This window comes from Patella vulgata, chromosome 3, assembly GCF_932274485.2.
Source record: "Patella vulgata chromosome 3, xgPatVulg1.2, whole genome shotgun sequence".
NCBI classification, from domain to species: Eukaryota; Metazoa; Mollusca; class Gastropoda; family Patellidae; genus Patella; species Patella vulgata.
In genome coordinates, this window is record NC_065881.2 from 82,803,312 (window position 1) to 82,820,056 (window position 16,745).

The 16,745-nt window shown below is 35.0% G+C and overlaps 1 protein-coding gene across 7 annotated transcripts in view; it reads right to left on the reverse strand.

Annotated features, from left to right (window-relative positions):
* LOC126816946 (CD109 antigen) overlaps positions 1-16,745 on the reverse strand; it is a 78,592-nt gene extending 61,847 nt beyond the window's left edge. For all 7 annotated transcript variants that reach the window (XM_050543743.2, XM_050543740.2, XM_056099941.1 and 4 more), the window contains exon 1: positions 16,671-16,745. The gene's annotated coding sequence lies outside the window, so the exon portion shown is untranslated. The remainder of the gene's footprint in view (positions 1-16,670) is intronic.

The window sequence follows — 16,745 nt, forward strand, 5'->3', positions numbered from 1 at the left end:
TTATAAAGCAATTGTAATGGATCATGTTTATTATGTTAAGAAATGTATATAGATTACTGTGCATTACGTTAGGGTAACTTAATTAAAGTACATTAACCGTTATATAGATTTGACCCAACATGAGAAATAAATACCTATATATATAACATAGATCGCTACGCCCTGTTGAATATGTGAACAATAAGTACCAGACACACATAGTACGTCCGAATACATAAAAAGAAATCGTTAACAAATTTGTTCACAAATGGGTTTTTTCTATAGAAGAAATACATTTATCTATCATAAACCAGTCACAATTTCTTGTTTACAATTAAGGTGTCAGTGTTTTTTTTTATATCTACGTGTTTAGCCTACATTCAAATGTTTTTTTTCTTGTTTGTGAATAACTTAGATTGATACTGTATTCATATTGGATCAGTGAAGCAGAAAATAAAAATAAATGTTTACTCCTTGGGTTGGTCGAGAAAGTTCGTTTTATTTTGTTGGTTAAGAAATTAAATCCTACATGTACGTGGCCTTTTATTAGGTATTAAATTTAAACAGGTCTACTCAAAAATATTAAAAAAATGATGACACCCTAATTACAGTAGATATATTCAAGTATATATATAGAACACCTGCTTAATTATATACCGTACCTGTGGATGAGGGGTGGGGTGGTTTAGTTGAATAGTCTAACACATGCACTTTAGATCATTTCAGATTCATTGAGTCAAGGGGCGTAGTTTTTACAGCAAACTTGTATATGACAAGGGGTGGGGGGGCAGGCCCTTTTTTTCTTCAACTGCTAAAGACCCATATGCGCAAGCGAATAATTACATGTAACATAGATATGTACCATGTATTAGTCCCAAAACGATCTGATATTTGTCGAGTGGACGTTACCCCTCCCAACCCCATCAATCTCTCTGTAAAATAAAATGGGGTTTAATGTCCTACTGTTCTGCTCCGACTTGGCTAATGAAGACAGGCATAAGCCACAGTGTGATATGGGGGAAATTTGACTGGGAAGCTGCCCTGTTGTCCTACTTTTATATTGAATTCCAACTGCCAAGGGATCTTTTACGTGCATGCCAATGTATACACGGGACCTTTTTTTTAAAATCTCATCCCAATGACTATACGTTGTCCCTTAGAACCACACCGGAGAATCCTGATGATCGAACATAGGACCTCCAGGTTAGCGGGTCATTGTCTTACTCACCGAGCCACCATGGTCCCTAATCTCTTTGGAAAAACTTGGCATGGAATTCCAACATTTTTTGCAGAATATAAATGCCATCAATAAAATTTCTATTTAAAACATTGTGATAATCATCAGTCATTTGCTTGTCCCTTTATCAACTTTTAAATTTATTTATTTATTTACTTTTTACTCTTTACTTTACTTTACTTTACTTTACTTTACTTTACTTTATTTATTATAATAAGATGAGAAAGTTTTGATGAGAAAAAAACGTAATGATGTCATGAATGACCAGCCTCTTGAGGATACATGTAACCCATAAAGACCTGCTTAAATTAAAACTAGGTTTATTAAATTTATTTCCAATGAGGTCCTTTTTATTTACAAGCTTTAACATAATTTATCCACCGGTATATGCTTTATCATTTTATAGATCTCCATACCGGTTTCTTATGCATGTCTGAGACAAACAAAATAATAATAAATCTGAAATAATTATTAACAACAACTTACTGGTACATAAACTGTAGAAACCTTCAAATACCTAATGTTCAGTCAAGTGTGAAATCTGAGTTATTTACACATATGAACAATCACTGAAGTGTGAAATTTGGGTTATTTATAAAGATGTACACATCAATTACCAGTATCCTCTTTATAAAAGTTTGTTCCTCAATTGACTGTCCTATCATGGCTATAACCATACACCCATCATTGGACTCCTATCATGTCCTTATCAAAATTTACCCTCAATCAACTGTCTTATCATGTCCTTATCTGCACACTGCACCTCTTCATTGACTGTCTGATCATGTCCTTATCTCCACCACTACATTGACTGTCCTACCATGTCCTTATGGGGACCTCTCAATCAACTGTCCTACCATGTCCTTATGAGCACCCCTCAATCAACTATCCTACCATGTCATGTGGACCTCTCAATCATCTGTGCTATTGTGTCCTTATGGGGACCTCACAATCAACTGTCCTACCATGTCCTTATGGAGACCTCTCAATCATCTGTCCTATTATGTCCTTATGGGAACCTCCCAATCATCTGTCCTACCATGTCCTTATGGAGACCTCTCAATCATCTGTCCTATCATGTCCTTATGGGGACATTTCAATAAACTGTCCTATCATGTCCTTTTAATGGGGACCTTTCAATCATCTGTCCTACCATGTCCTTATGGGGACCTTTCAATCAACTGTCCTATCATGTCTCAATCATCTGTCCTATATCTTTATAAAAATGCACCCTTCAATCGAATGAACTGATAATATAAATCATGTACAGTGCATTGTGTAAAAAAAAAAATCTTGCTTAATCTAAGATAAATGATTTACACTTAAACTTAATGACTACCAAAAAGCCTCACACTAACAATCTCTTTAAAAATGCTTTAAACCATGAACATCAGTCAACCTTTAAAGTAAAGATGTAAATATTACTACTTACTACATGGGACATACTCCGTTGGAGTCCTGGTAAATTATGAATAAATATAAGTAAACCGGTATTTTATGTGACCCCATCAAAGTTCATCTGTGATTTTGTTTACATGATAAAACGGTGGTTGTTTTCTGATGATGAATATTTCATGCACATACATCAAAACATCAAGGTCGAAGGTTTCAAACAAGGTTTTAATGTCCCAGCAGGTACAAAACTCTGTTGTTGAACTCCTCAATACCTGTACATTAATAATATTAATAATCCAGAAACAGGTTATGGCTGTTCCTTAATCCCCTTCAAGTGTTGAATAAAACATTGGTTTAAAAAAAATATACACAAGTCATAAAAATTGTTTAGGTTTTACAATGATTAAGATTAGTCAGGCTCTTGGCTTGCTCCTGAGAAAATTGTGCTTTTTATTAATAGATACCTCACCATAATATCAATAATACCCCATTTCAAAAAGTGAATAATTAATCTTTGCTGACAGGCCTACCTACTGGACTAATACAACTATGAACCTGTCGTAACCCATTAATAATCTAACATGGACAATTTGATAGTTTACATGTATATTATAGTTATAATGAAATATGAATCACCAATTAATTGTGAACTGCTATCCTGTTAGTATCAAAAACCCACGGACGTACCAAAAACTACAGGGAAATATCATTTAATCTTGTGTATTTAGCAGTACTTTCTTTCACATTCATTCAATATCAAATCTTTCTTAGTTTAAAAATTCGTAAAAATCGTTTAAAATCACCAAAATATCATCTAATTTGTACTTGGGACTTTTATTGGCACAGTATACATTTAATATTAAAAGACTTCCGTCAATTGACAAAAGATTTCCATGGAGTTCTACACAGCTTCAACTCATCTATGGACGAAGGTTAGAAAAATAATCAAATCCACATTGACCTACATGTATACCCATAAATATAATACATGTAATTATGAAACAGGATTTTCAAATAATTAAATGTCATGTCTTGTATCGAAACATTGAATCATTGTTAGGAAAAAGGAAATCGTCACAGTTATATAACGAGTGATATCTCTTTGAGTATTAACAATGATCATCATATATAACGAACAAAGAAGTATAACCAGTGATATCTCTTCGAGTATTAACAATATCATATAATGAACAAAGAAAGATTTAGATTTAGCTCTTATATGCATGTAATGCATCTTTAAAGTGGAAAACCTAACGCATCCCTGCGGTTCCTGTAAGACTGGACCAAACCGCCGATCTTCATTAGCCTCCCCCCCCCCCCCAACCCGCCTTTTCATTTCAGTACAAACCAAAAGTGATTAGATATAAATGATGGAAGCCAAACCCATTTAATGTTTAGTCCTTGATAAATAGGGGGGATCACGTGGCTAAGTGGGTAAGACGCTGGCTCGCTAGCCTGGAGGTCGGGTGTTCGATCCCTGCATTGGCCGAGAAAGTTCATCCAGATTTTCCGGCGTGATTCCCCCTTGTCAGTGATGCAGGACGGAGGGCCTGACAAGGACGGCTGTCTAGTCCTTCGGATGAGACGAAAAACCGAGGTACTGTGAATACATTGGGATGCACGTAAAAGATCCCATGGCAGTTGGAATTCGATATAAGAGCAGGCAAAATTTCCCTCATAGCACACTGTATGGTGTATGCCCGTCTTCATTAGCCCAGTATAGGAGCAGAAAAGTAGGACCTTAAACCCCATTTTATTTTTTTGATAAATAGGATTAACTGTAATAAAACAATGATTGTTTTTCTTCTTAAAGTGGCATTATTAGAGATTAGATAAAGAGCTGACAGTTCTCGATTTAATAGTTAAAAATAGACATGAAAACAGAATATGCTGAAAATTTCATTCAAATTGCTTCAATCTGAACCGAGATATTAGCAATTCAATTTTAGGCTAGCCTTGATCGTCATTACTAAAATTGGTACAATAATAAACTAAGTCTCGATTATCCATTTTTAAGTCAAATTATCCATAACAAAATGTATTCAAATCCACTAAAATATTACATGTTATTAATGTCTAATTGATAATTTAGATAACATTTCAGGCCTAAAGAAAAACCTGCAAATAGACAGATTTAGCTTTTGCATAATGCGTAAAAAATAAGATCTGTCATTGAGTCAACTGGCGTGGTTTCAGGGGTTTTCTCCGGGTCCTCCGGCTTCCACACGGTGCTAAAGACCCCAACACCAAAGCAAATTATTGAAATAAAATTGAACCATATGTTAGTCCCAAAATGACCTAGTTTGTGTTGAGTTAAACTCTCTCTGTCTCTCTCTTTGTTCTTTTAAAAATGGGGGGTCGGATGGCCGAATGGTTAGCACGCACGCGCTGTATCATACGGTCTGTCATTGAGTCAACTGGCGGGGTTTCGATTCCCCGGTTGTACGTGACAAGGAGTAGGGTCGCCTGTCCAACCTCGTGGGTTTTCTCCGGGTCCTCCGGTTTCCTCCCACTGCTAAAGACCCCTACACGCAAGCGAATTATTGAAATAAAATTGAACCATGTGTTAGTCCCGAAATGACCTAGTTTGTGTCGAGTGGACGTTAAACCCCATTTCTCTCTCTCTCTCTCTTTTAAAAATGTATTTTGTTCTTTTAAAACTCTAATCAAATTCTACTTTCAACAAGGTCACGATTTAGTCATAATTTACTATTTCTGGTAGAAAATATATGAACTTACCTTTTTAAAAGTTTCAAGTGTTTGAAGGGTGTGACCAGATACATGTACTTATAGGCCTATTGTAAACATACAGGGCCTATTGTAAACACAGTGTGACTGGTGCATTCAACAGATTGAACACACATTCTACATTCAATATTTTTATTTCGTGCCTGGTCAATCAGGTTAAAGAGAGAGTGAGAGATAGAAAAAAAAGAGAGAAAGAGAGAGAGATATTGGTTTAATGTCCACTCGACACAAACTAGGTCATTTCGTGACTAGCATGTGGTACAAATTTATTTCAAAAATTTGTTTGTGCATAAGGGTCTTTAGCAGGGCGAGGAAACTGGAGAGCTTGGGGAAAACCCATGAGGTTGGATAGGGGACCCTACTCCCTAATCGAAACCATGCCACTTGACTCATTGACAGACCTTATAAACCAATGTGCACAAGTTAACCATTCGGTACCCAACCTCCCTCAGGTTAAAGGGATACTAAAACTGTTCATTATTTATATAAAAGTCCCTAATTGTCCTTGTGAGGGATTTTCAATCCCTTAAAGATACTTTCCCCGTGTACAAACTGTGTGATTTGATGATATATGTGGACTAAAAACTAATTAACTCGTTAAGCATGACGTTTTTAAAACGTTAACTACCCCCTATTGTGTAATTAATTTGACGAAGTGATGAAGAACTATGTACTACATGTATGTTCTAAGAATAGGTTGGGGAAAATACCTCCAAGGCGTTATATTATGCCCTACACACAGTAAGTGGCAGTTGTCCAGGACGTTTTATAACGACCTACGCACTTAACAGGTTAATCTATCAAAAATTTGCTTCAAATCCCTCTCAAAACTGTATGTATTCAAGACAAGTAAAACTAAATTTTGAACTGTAAAAAAAACGAAACGAAACAAAATAGGATCTGTGTTCTAATCAGATTGATTTAAATCTATATTTTAAATTCTATCTACATATGCTGTCGTCCCTGTCTGTCCGTTCGTACGTCCACAATTTGTACATGTATTCAAAATATTTTTAGTACAAGAGAAATAATCATTCAAATATCAACTGAAAAGCCCCGGGGAAGAACGATCTAAGTCACTTTTTCAATGAAACCCAGTAAATGGCGCCATCTGGCAGAAATTATATAAGCTATCTGTGGAACAATCAATTTCAGGTAAAAACGATCGGAGTCACATCGAACCAAGGCCTTTCTGAAATGGCCTCCCGGACAAATACAAGTCCATCGTATCCTTTATTTGAACTTAATTTGGCTGAAAAGTGGAAGTCAGTTGTTGTACTGATAATTATGATTCGTATTATACACACTCGTTGTTCTGTTTGCGTCAAGCATTCTCATCCAAAAGTCTGTTTTGCCTTGTATGCGAAAGGACAAAAATGTGACTTAGATTGTTCTTTCAACTGTTAAACATCTTTGTATTTCTTTCATAAAACAGTTCAACAATAATATGAATTCTAAACAGCAGGAAACTGATAAATTAAACAATATTTTAAAGCAACACTAGAAAATGTAGAAAGGAAGTACAATTTTAAACAACTTAGCAAAGAGGTGTTAACAAATAAAATACAGTAAAATATATAATAAAAGCCAAACTGTACAAAATAGGACAATAATCATTTTTGTTATTTAAATCTAACAAAACTCATGACTAAAAACTGTTCTGTTCATACTAATTTCAAGTTTCTGTGTATCATTTTCATGTTTGGAAAATATTTTTTCTTAATTTAAGGAGAGAGAGAGAGAGAGAGAGAGAGAGAGAGAGAGAGAGAAATGGGGTTTAACGTCCACGTCAACACAAACTAGGTCATTTCGGGACTAACGTATGGTTCAATTTTATTTCAATAATTCACGTGGGCGTAGGGGTCTTTAGCAGTAGGAGGAAACCGGAGGACCTGGAGAAAACCTATGAGGTTGGACAGGTGACCCTAATCCTTTTCATGTACAACAGGGGAATCAAACCCACCCCAGTTGATTCAATAGACCATCCAAGCCCCTCTTAATTTAAAGCTTATAATGCACGCTATATAAAATTGATTACCATTTTAAAGTATCATTAGGTAATATTAAATAAGGAGCTGGCAGTTCTCGCTATAATACTATAGTTAAAAAATAGATAATGTAATGGGGATATGCTGAAATTTTTGGTCAAATTACTTAAATCGGAGCCGAGAAAACCTAATTTTAAAAACTTTGTATCCTCAATTGTCATTGCTAACACTGTAAGTAACGATTATCCACTTTTGCGGTTAATCATCAATGGGCGTTGAACAGAAGATCTGATGCAAATCGGACACATAAGATGGCACCTAGAGTTGATTATGGTCTTGAATGTTAATAAATGTCTAATTAATAGTTTATATAGCATTTCAGGCCTAAAGAAAAACCTGCAATAGGCAGATTTAGCTTTTGTATAATGTATGTTTACTAAACAAAACAAAAAAATCTCAGAATATTATTTTCTAGGTTGGATTCAATCAAATTAAAATATTAGGCCCATCTTTTAGATCGAGATTTATGCGAAGTGTGTACGGTACCGGTACTTAATTATGAGATGGGGGTCACGTTGGCTAAGTGGGTAAGATGCTGGCTCGCTAGCCTGGAGGTCGGGTGTTCGATCTGCATTGGCCGAGAAAGTCCCCCCCCTTGTCAGTGATGCAGGACGGAGAGCCTGACAAGAACAGCTGTCTAGTCGTTCGGATGGCACGAAAAACAGAGGTCCCTTGTACACATTAGTGTGCACATAAAAGATCCCTTGACAGCTGGAATCTGATATAAGAGTAGGCCGTAGTGCCGCTGTCCGGGCAAAATTTCCCTCATAGCACACTGTATGGCATATGCCCATCTTCATTAGCCCAGTTCGGAGCTGAACAGTAGGATGTTAAACCCCATTTCATTTCATTTCATTTCATTTCTAAATTATGAGAGACACACAGAAGTAGACAACAAAACAAAAGTTAATTATTGACAGTATTTGTCATTAAGTGGTGCTATCCATGATGTGTAAAATAATTTTATATCAGATGTGTGCCTGTTTTTATAGATAGTATTTGTTATCAAGTTCTGGTATTCATGATGTAAAAATAATTTTAAGTCAGGTGTGTGCCTGTTGTTTGATTAATCAATAGCATGATGCTCTGATTAATTATTCACAACTATAAACGATCATTATGTTGAATCATAAGTGATATCACTCTAACCCGGGTATCATTTAATCTTGTGTATTGGGGAGAGAGAGAGAGAGTGAGAGAGATAGGGAGATATAGAGAGAGAGGTTTAGCCCACTCGACACAAACTACGTCATTTCGGGACTAACATATGGTTCAAATTTATTTCAATAATTTGCTTGTGCGTAGGGGTCTTTAGCAGAGAGAGGAAACTGGAGGACCCGGAGAACACCCATGAGGAAGGACAGGCAACCCTACTCCTTGTCACGTACAACCGAGGAATTGAAACCATGCCAGTTGACTCAATGACAGACCTTATAATACAGCGCACACACGCTAACCATTCGGCCATCCTGCCCTCCCCCTCTTGTGTATCTGGCACTTACTTCTTTCACATTTGTTTAATATCAAATCTTTGTTTAAAAATTGGTAAAAGTCACCAAAAATCAATTAATTTGTATTTGTGTCCAGTTTAAAGCTATTTATTTTGATAATGAGTGTCCAATTTACAAGTATCCAGACCACTGTTGAAAAATGAATCATTATACATCAATAATCAATTAGGTTGTTTATTTTTTAACAGTGATCGAGAAATTAAACACCTTTAAATTGGTGTCATTATCAAAATTGAATGGTCAGCTTTAAACTGAACACAAGAACAAATTGGATAATTTTAGATTTGCTATTAAACAAATGTGAAAGAAATTAGTGCTAGATACACAAGATTAAATGATACCCAGGTTAAAGTGATACATGTACATCACATCAATATCTTGTCATACTTGTAATTATAACACCTGTACAGTTTCTTGTTATTATCACAGGTTATAACCAAGTCACAGGTTTTGTCAGACACAAATTATCTCACAACTGTCGGGTGCCTTATGTCCATTCATTTATGGGATGTGTGATAATTTGTGTGTGACAGATGCCTTATGTCCAGGCTTGTAACAGTCATAATTTGTGCCTGACCATGTTTTTGACACGCGTGTGATGTCCAGGCTTGTATATGTCACCACGGTCAGTCAGGACCTTATAATTATCTTTCTAGATATGGTTGAATTAATTATGGGTTACCTACATTACAATTAACATAAACACAACAATTTAGACATATGTGTAGATTAAAATATTAAAAGAATACAAAGATGATTATAGACATAGAAAATAAGCTTATAACATTAACTATAGACATGTATTAAAATTTTCCCATTAACATACATTTTTATTAGAATACTCGTTAAGAAGACTAGGCTCTAAGATGTTATATCAATGTTAAGGTAACACATAATTAATTCCACCATAGAAAAGTAATTATAAGGCCCTGACTGACCGTGGTGACATATATATATAGGATGTGTGATAATTGGTACTGTGGCAGGTGCATTAATTATTCCAAGATTGGTTATTAATATATTAAAGATACATTATGGGAGATTAGATAAAGAGCTGGCAGTTCTCACTATAAAACTAGATAATGTAAAGGGAATTTGCTGAAAATTTTAGTCAAATTGATCCACTCTGAACCAAGTATTTAGCGATAGAATCTTGGGTCTAGCCTCAATCATCATTACTAAAGTCGGTACAATAAACAACATAGTCTTGATTATCCATTTCATGATTAAATTAAGAATGAAAGTGGAGCAGCAAATGGTATCCTAATCCAGTAAACATTGCAGGCTAGTGTTGGCATCGAGAGTTGATTATGATCTGGATAAGTTAATGTCTAATTAATAATTTAGATAACATTTCACGCCTAAAGAAAGACCTGCAATTGGCAGATTTAGCTCTTGCATAATGTATGTTTAATTATAGAATATTATATAATGATTGTTAAATACTACCAAAAATAGAAGAAAGGAAATGAAATGCGGATTAATGTCTTATAGCTGTTCTACTCCAACATGGGCTACAGTACACGCCGATGTTTGCTGATAAGGGCAATAAGTATTTAAAGGCGTGGTTCCCCTTCTTAATGGTGTAGGACGGTGGGCCTTGCAAGGGACCATGTAAAGTCTTTCGGATGGGGCGAAATACCAAGGTCCTGCGTACACACTGGCAGTTGGAATTCAATACAAGAACTGACCATAGCACACTGTATACCCGTCTCCATGAGCCCAAATGGAACAGAACAGTATAGGAAGTAAAAATCCATTTTAGTTCAATTTCTCTTAGAGTTTGTCTTTTAAGGAAAAGTTTTTATAAAAAATGAAATGGGGTTTAACATCCTACTGTTCTGCTACCACTGGGCTAATGAAGACGTGCATATGCTATACAGTGTGCAATGAGGGAAATTTTGCCCCGGCAGCGGCACTATATGGCCTATTCTTATATCGTGCACTGCCAAGGGATCTTTTACGAGCACGCCAATGTATACACAGGGCCTCGTTTTTTTTTTATTCCATCCGAATGACTGGACAGCAGACCTTGTCAGGAAAGTTTTTATAACTTTACCAGAAGCTATCAAAGGTGTTGTGATTATTGTTATTACCGGTATTTATAATGCAACTTACCTTTCTGGAACACCTGATACCACTACACTATCAAAAAGTGTAAAATATTTTCAGGATGTCAATTGACTTGTCACGATTTCCCTTATAACTGTTAAAATCCAAAATGACTTGTTACCCAACAATATCTATGTAACATGTATATCTATATTGGAAAAGTATAGGCTATAGTAGGTTATGTACATGTACTTATGTATTATAATGGAAAGTATATAGGCTATAACTGTAGGCTATGTACAGTCTCCATGAGTGAGCTTGTAATCTTAGCTAAATCATTGATTTGAATCAATGATGTGTATTGTGAAATAAAAATGAGTCATTTTATTTATTCAGTGATGTCTTGCTGTTTAAATGATAACCAAAGTTACTAATTTTACTGCTTGCTAATTGTCATTTACTGAAATTGGATATAAAATCTGATATAATATTCAAATTTCACATCTCATTTCTCACCTTAAAGTCACTGTTCGTCAAATTAGAGAGAGAGAGAGAGAGAGAGAGAGATGAGGTTTAACATCCACTCAACACAAAACTAGGTCATTTTAGGACTAACATATGGTTCAATTTTATTTCAATAATTTGCATGTGCGTAGTGGTCTTTAGCAATGGGAGGAAACCGGAGGACCCGCAGAAAACCCACGAGGTTGGACAGGCGACTCTACTCCTTGTCACATACAACCGGGGAATTGAAACCACGCCAGTTGACTCAATGACAGACCTTATGATACAGCGCGCACACGCTAACCATTCGGCCATCCAATTTCCCAAACATTTTCTCATTTTTCAAAACATCATCCATGCTCAAATTGATTATTTGGCATTTCAACACCATTATACCTATGATTTAGATAAAGTGCTGGCCGTAATCCTATCGTATCCGACTACAACACTCTCTATAAAGACTGTATAGAAATTTAATATTGATCTAACCTTGTAGGTTAATAGTCCAAATGATATGTAGGTTAACTTTTAAAGTAGCAATACTGTTAGAAATTATAATTAAAGATTCATTAGTTGTTCGGATGGGATGAAAAACATGGTCCTGTGTATACATTGGCTTGCACGTAAAAGATCTCGCTGGAATTCGATATAGGAGTAGGCCATACATGTAGTGCTGCTGCCCGGGCATACTGTATGGCCTATGCCTGTGTTCATTAGCCCAGTCGGAGCAGAACAGTAGGACCATAAACCCAATCCATCCTTTTTGAGCCAAGTTATTGCTATTTGACATTTTGACAAGCTGTGGCAAATATTATCTATTCCTGTAGCATCATTGCTTGTTAATCGAAACTCACCTGGTTTTAATCTCTGCCATTTAAATGTCAAAATAAAAGTTTATATAACATTTGAAGCCAAAATAACAACCTGCAATATGCAGATTTAGCTCTTGAATAATGTATCGTTAATGAATGATCTGTTACGTTTTAACGATTGATTTAAACTTCTGAAGACTTACATGTGTACTCGGTTCTAGAGCATGTCAGTACAGTGCACCTATTTTGTGGAATTCTTTACCCCATCACCTTAAAATAGCTTCATCACCTGAATCTTTTAAAACAAAACTAAAAACTCATCAATTTACCAGTGGATCGAGATATGTGTGTAAATAGTGACCATAGAGTACATACATGTAGTACGCGCCTAGAACATGCATTTATGGGTGGATTGGCGATTTACAAACATACATTATTATTATTATCCTTCATGACAACATATAGTTTGTAATTTAAATATATAAAAGACAAAGGTATTATTATAGGAGCTGGTCTAATCGAGATGGAAGCAGAGTTAGAACCCTTAGTACAAACTAGTTGGGTGTCCGATTATAGGAAATGAGAGAGAGAGAGAGGGAGAGAGAGAGAGAGAGAGAGAGAGAAATGGGGATTAACGTCCACTTGACACAAACTAGGTCATTTCGGAACTAACATATGGTTCAATTCTATTTCAATAATTTCGTTGCGTGTAGGGGTCTTTAGCAGAAGGAGGAAACCTGGAGAAAACCTATGCCTTGTCATGTACAAGCGGGAAATCAAAACCAAGTCCCTTGACTCAATGACAGACCTTCTGATACAACGTGCACACATTAACTATTCGGCCACCCAACCCCCTACATGTATAGGCAATTATAAGTAAAATAATTGTTGCTGTTATTTCTACTTTAAAATCATTAATTAGAAGTTTTTTTACATGACAAGATCATAATGAACTTTTTAGAACTTCAGATGGTTTTGATTTTCAACAGACGATAGGCAGTTAATGATTTAATTTGAAAATGGATAATTCAGATTTTGTTTATTATCGTAACAACACTAGCAATGACAATCAAGACTACACTGTTCTGCAAACGAAGATAACTCCACTCAGAATGAAGTAATTTCCTTATACTTATAGCACATTGTATGGTGTACATGTGTACCCATCTTCATTAGCCCAATTGGAGCAAAACAGAACATGTAGGACATTAAACCCAACATCATTTCATTTTATAAATGAACACACCCTATTTTATATCATTGATAAACAAGCCTATGTACCATCCTCTAGATGGCCCCAACTCCCGGATATATAAAAATCATCCATGTATGACAGAATTCTTAACCAAAAACAAGTCTATTTTATATCATTGATAAACAAGCCTATGTACCATCCTCTAGATGGCCCCAACTCCCGGATATATAAAAATCATCCATGTATGACAGAATTCTTAACCAAAAACAAGTCTATTTTATATCATTGATAAACAAGCCTATGTACCATCCTCTAGATGGCCCCAACTCCCGGATATATAAAAATCATCCATGTATGACAGAATTCTTAACCAAAAACAAGTCTATTTTATATCATTGATAAACAAGCCTATGTACCATCCTCTAGATGGCCCCAACTCCCGGATATATAAAAATCATCCATGTATGACAGAATTCTTAACCAAAAACAAGCCTTTAATAAACACACACACACACACACACACATAAATCATGCATAAACAATCTTTTAATAAACACACATAAATATACCTACATCATGCATAAACAACTTTTAATAAACACAAACACATATCGGGTATATACCTACATCATACATAAACAATCTAAACACATATATATACATCATGCATAAACAACTTTTAAATTGGTGAATTTGCTTTGATGTCTCTTTTATAATTCTGGGGCCTGGGCCCTTATTCACAAAAACTTTAACTAAGTTACAACCGAAATTTTAAGAAATACTGCAACTTCATTGGATATATGCAAATTGATTTTACTGATCAGCCAATCGAATTGGAGTATTTCTTAAAATTTTGATTGTATCTTAGTTTAAGTTTTCGTGAATAAGGGCCCAGTTTCATTAAATTTTAACTAAGATAAAATCCAAATTTGAGTAATTTGATTGGATAATATTAGATTGATTTTAGTGCTTAGCCAATTAAAATTGAAGTATCTACTAAAATTTGGATTTTATCTTTAGTTAAGATTTCGAGAAACAGGGCCCAGATCTTATTCTTGACTTCTCACAGGTCACTAAGCTAACTCTTGACCACCTCTGTGTGAGTTATGCTAACTCTTGACCTCTCTGTGTGAGTTATGCTAACTCTAAAATATTCTACTGGATGATATTAAAGACAGTTACACCTGTAGACCTGTTTAACCAGTTTAACGTTTTAATTAATCAAAACTTGTGAAATATGACAATCTGACATGTTAACCTTAATGAGCAGAGATTTTTACTTTTTAATTTGTAAGTTGAACTGAGTCAGCAGAAACTACTTGATTTTCAAGTATAAAGTACAAGTATCCCACTGCTATATGTTTATATCCATTTTTTTGTCATAATAATAATTTAAAGGGGCACTATGGGAGATAAGATAAAGAGTTGACTGTTCTCGCTATAGTTAAAAAAAACTGAGATATTAGATTTTGAATTTTAGGCTAGCCTCGATCATCATTATTAAAATCGGTACGATAAAAAACAATTTATCGATTTAATTATTTTTCAAAAAAATGTATTCCAATCCACTAAATATTGCAGGCATCGACAGTTGAATATGGCCTAGATAAGTTAATTTATGTCTAATTAATAATTTAGATAACATTTCAGGCCTAAAGAAGCCTCTGCAAAGCAGATTTGGCTCTTGCCTAATGTATTCAGTTTCAGACGAGTTATTTGTCCCTGAGGTAGAAATTGAAATCACACCAGTTATTTGATAATCTCGCTTACGAACATGGAATTAACAGACATACATGTATACTTAGTCATAGTTTGATGTTATTTTTTACACTGGCCTAATGTAGAAATCATACTACGTGTAATTCTATCCCACTATACCTCTCTATAAAGATTGCATATAAAAAGTAATATTTACCTACACTCGTAGGCTACTAGTATAAATGACATGTGATTTAAATTTCAAAGTAGCTTTAATCTTTATTGTTATAAATTAAAAATGCCTTATATAAGATTTAGATGCAGTGCTTGCTGTGGTTCAAAAATAGATATTAAATAAATGAACATATGTATATTGAAAAAGAGAGAGCTAGAGAAATCGGGTTTAATGTCCACTCGACACAAACTAGGTCATTTCGGGATCTAACACATTGTTCAATTTTATTTCAATAATTCGCTTGCGCATAGGGGTCTTTAGCAGTGGGAGGAAACTGGAGGAACTGAAGAAAACCCACGAGGTTGGACAGGCGACCTTACTCCTTGTCATGTACAACCGGGGAATCGAAACCACGCCAGTTGACTCAATGACAGACCTTTTCATACAACCCGCTCGCGCTAACCATTTCTCCCTCCCCTTAAAATTGAAATTCACCCTTCTTTACAAAGTCATGGGTTTATTATCATTTATGAAAACAGGAACGACCCCCTAACCTAACATGCATTTATTGATCTTCAGAACCATTTCCCATTCACACAACTATCACTCTCCTTAATATCAGATCACTCTCCTTAATTTCTAAATCACTCTTATCTAAACTGGCAGAAATTTTTAAAGGTGGACCGATTATTTCAATTTGTTGATTAAGGGAAGTTTTTTTCGGCTCTCCTTTAAAATACAAAAAACGACTGCATAATGCATCTTTAATTTAATAAAACACCACATTATTAGAGTCATTTTAGCATGGAGTTAAATTAAATATAATACAATTTAAACATCCATAGTAATTCTCAATACATGTCAGCCCAGAAAATAACATTTGTTTGTTTATGGGCATTATATTCAAATACATTGCATTGGACTCTTAGCTATCTAATGAAAAACTAAAATCAAGCAGGAATGTCATAATCTATCATATTTCAAAGTTTCATTACCGGTATAATTGGTATCGATCGCGTGACTTTTGCAAGAAAAAAGACGTCACTCCTCAGCTAAGGAGTGGGAATTGTCAACATAATCTAAACTATTTTAATACTCTTCCACTATATTACTATGATTGAATGACATCTTGATCTTCATTTTGACTTTTTACGCAATCAGCTTTCAACCATTTTATGATCTTTCTTTTAACTTCATTAAGAAAGAAAATGTTTGGATCCACGATGATAACCCTATAATAAACAGTATAATGACACATTTCGGCAAAAATTATTTCTGACATGTATAATAAAACGAAGAAATGAATTACTACAAACCTTGTCTGATAGTTGATGCGGATCCCAATCTCCGCGTCTTCTTGTCCTGTACTCTGTAGTACGTTTGTTTACAAT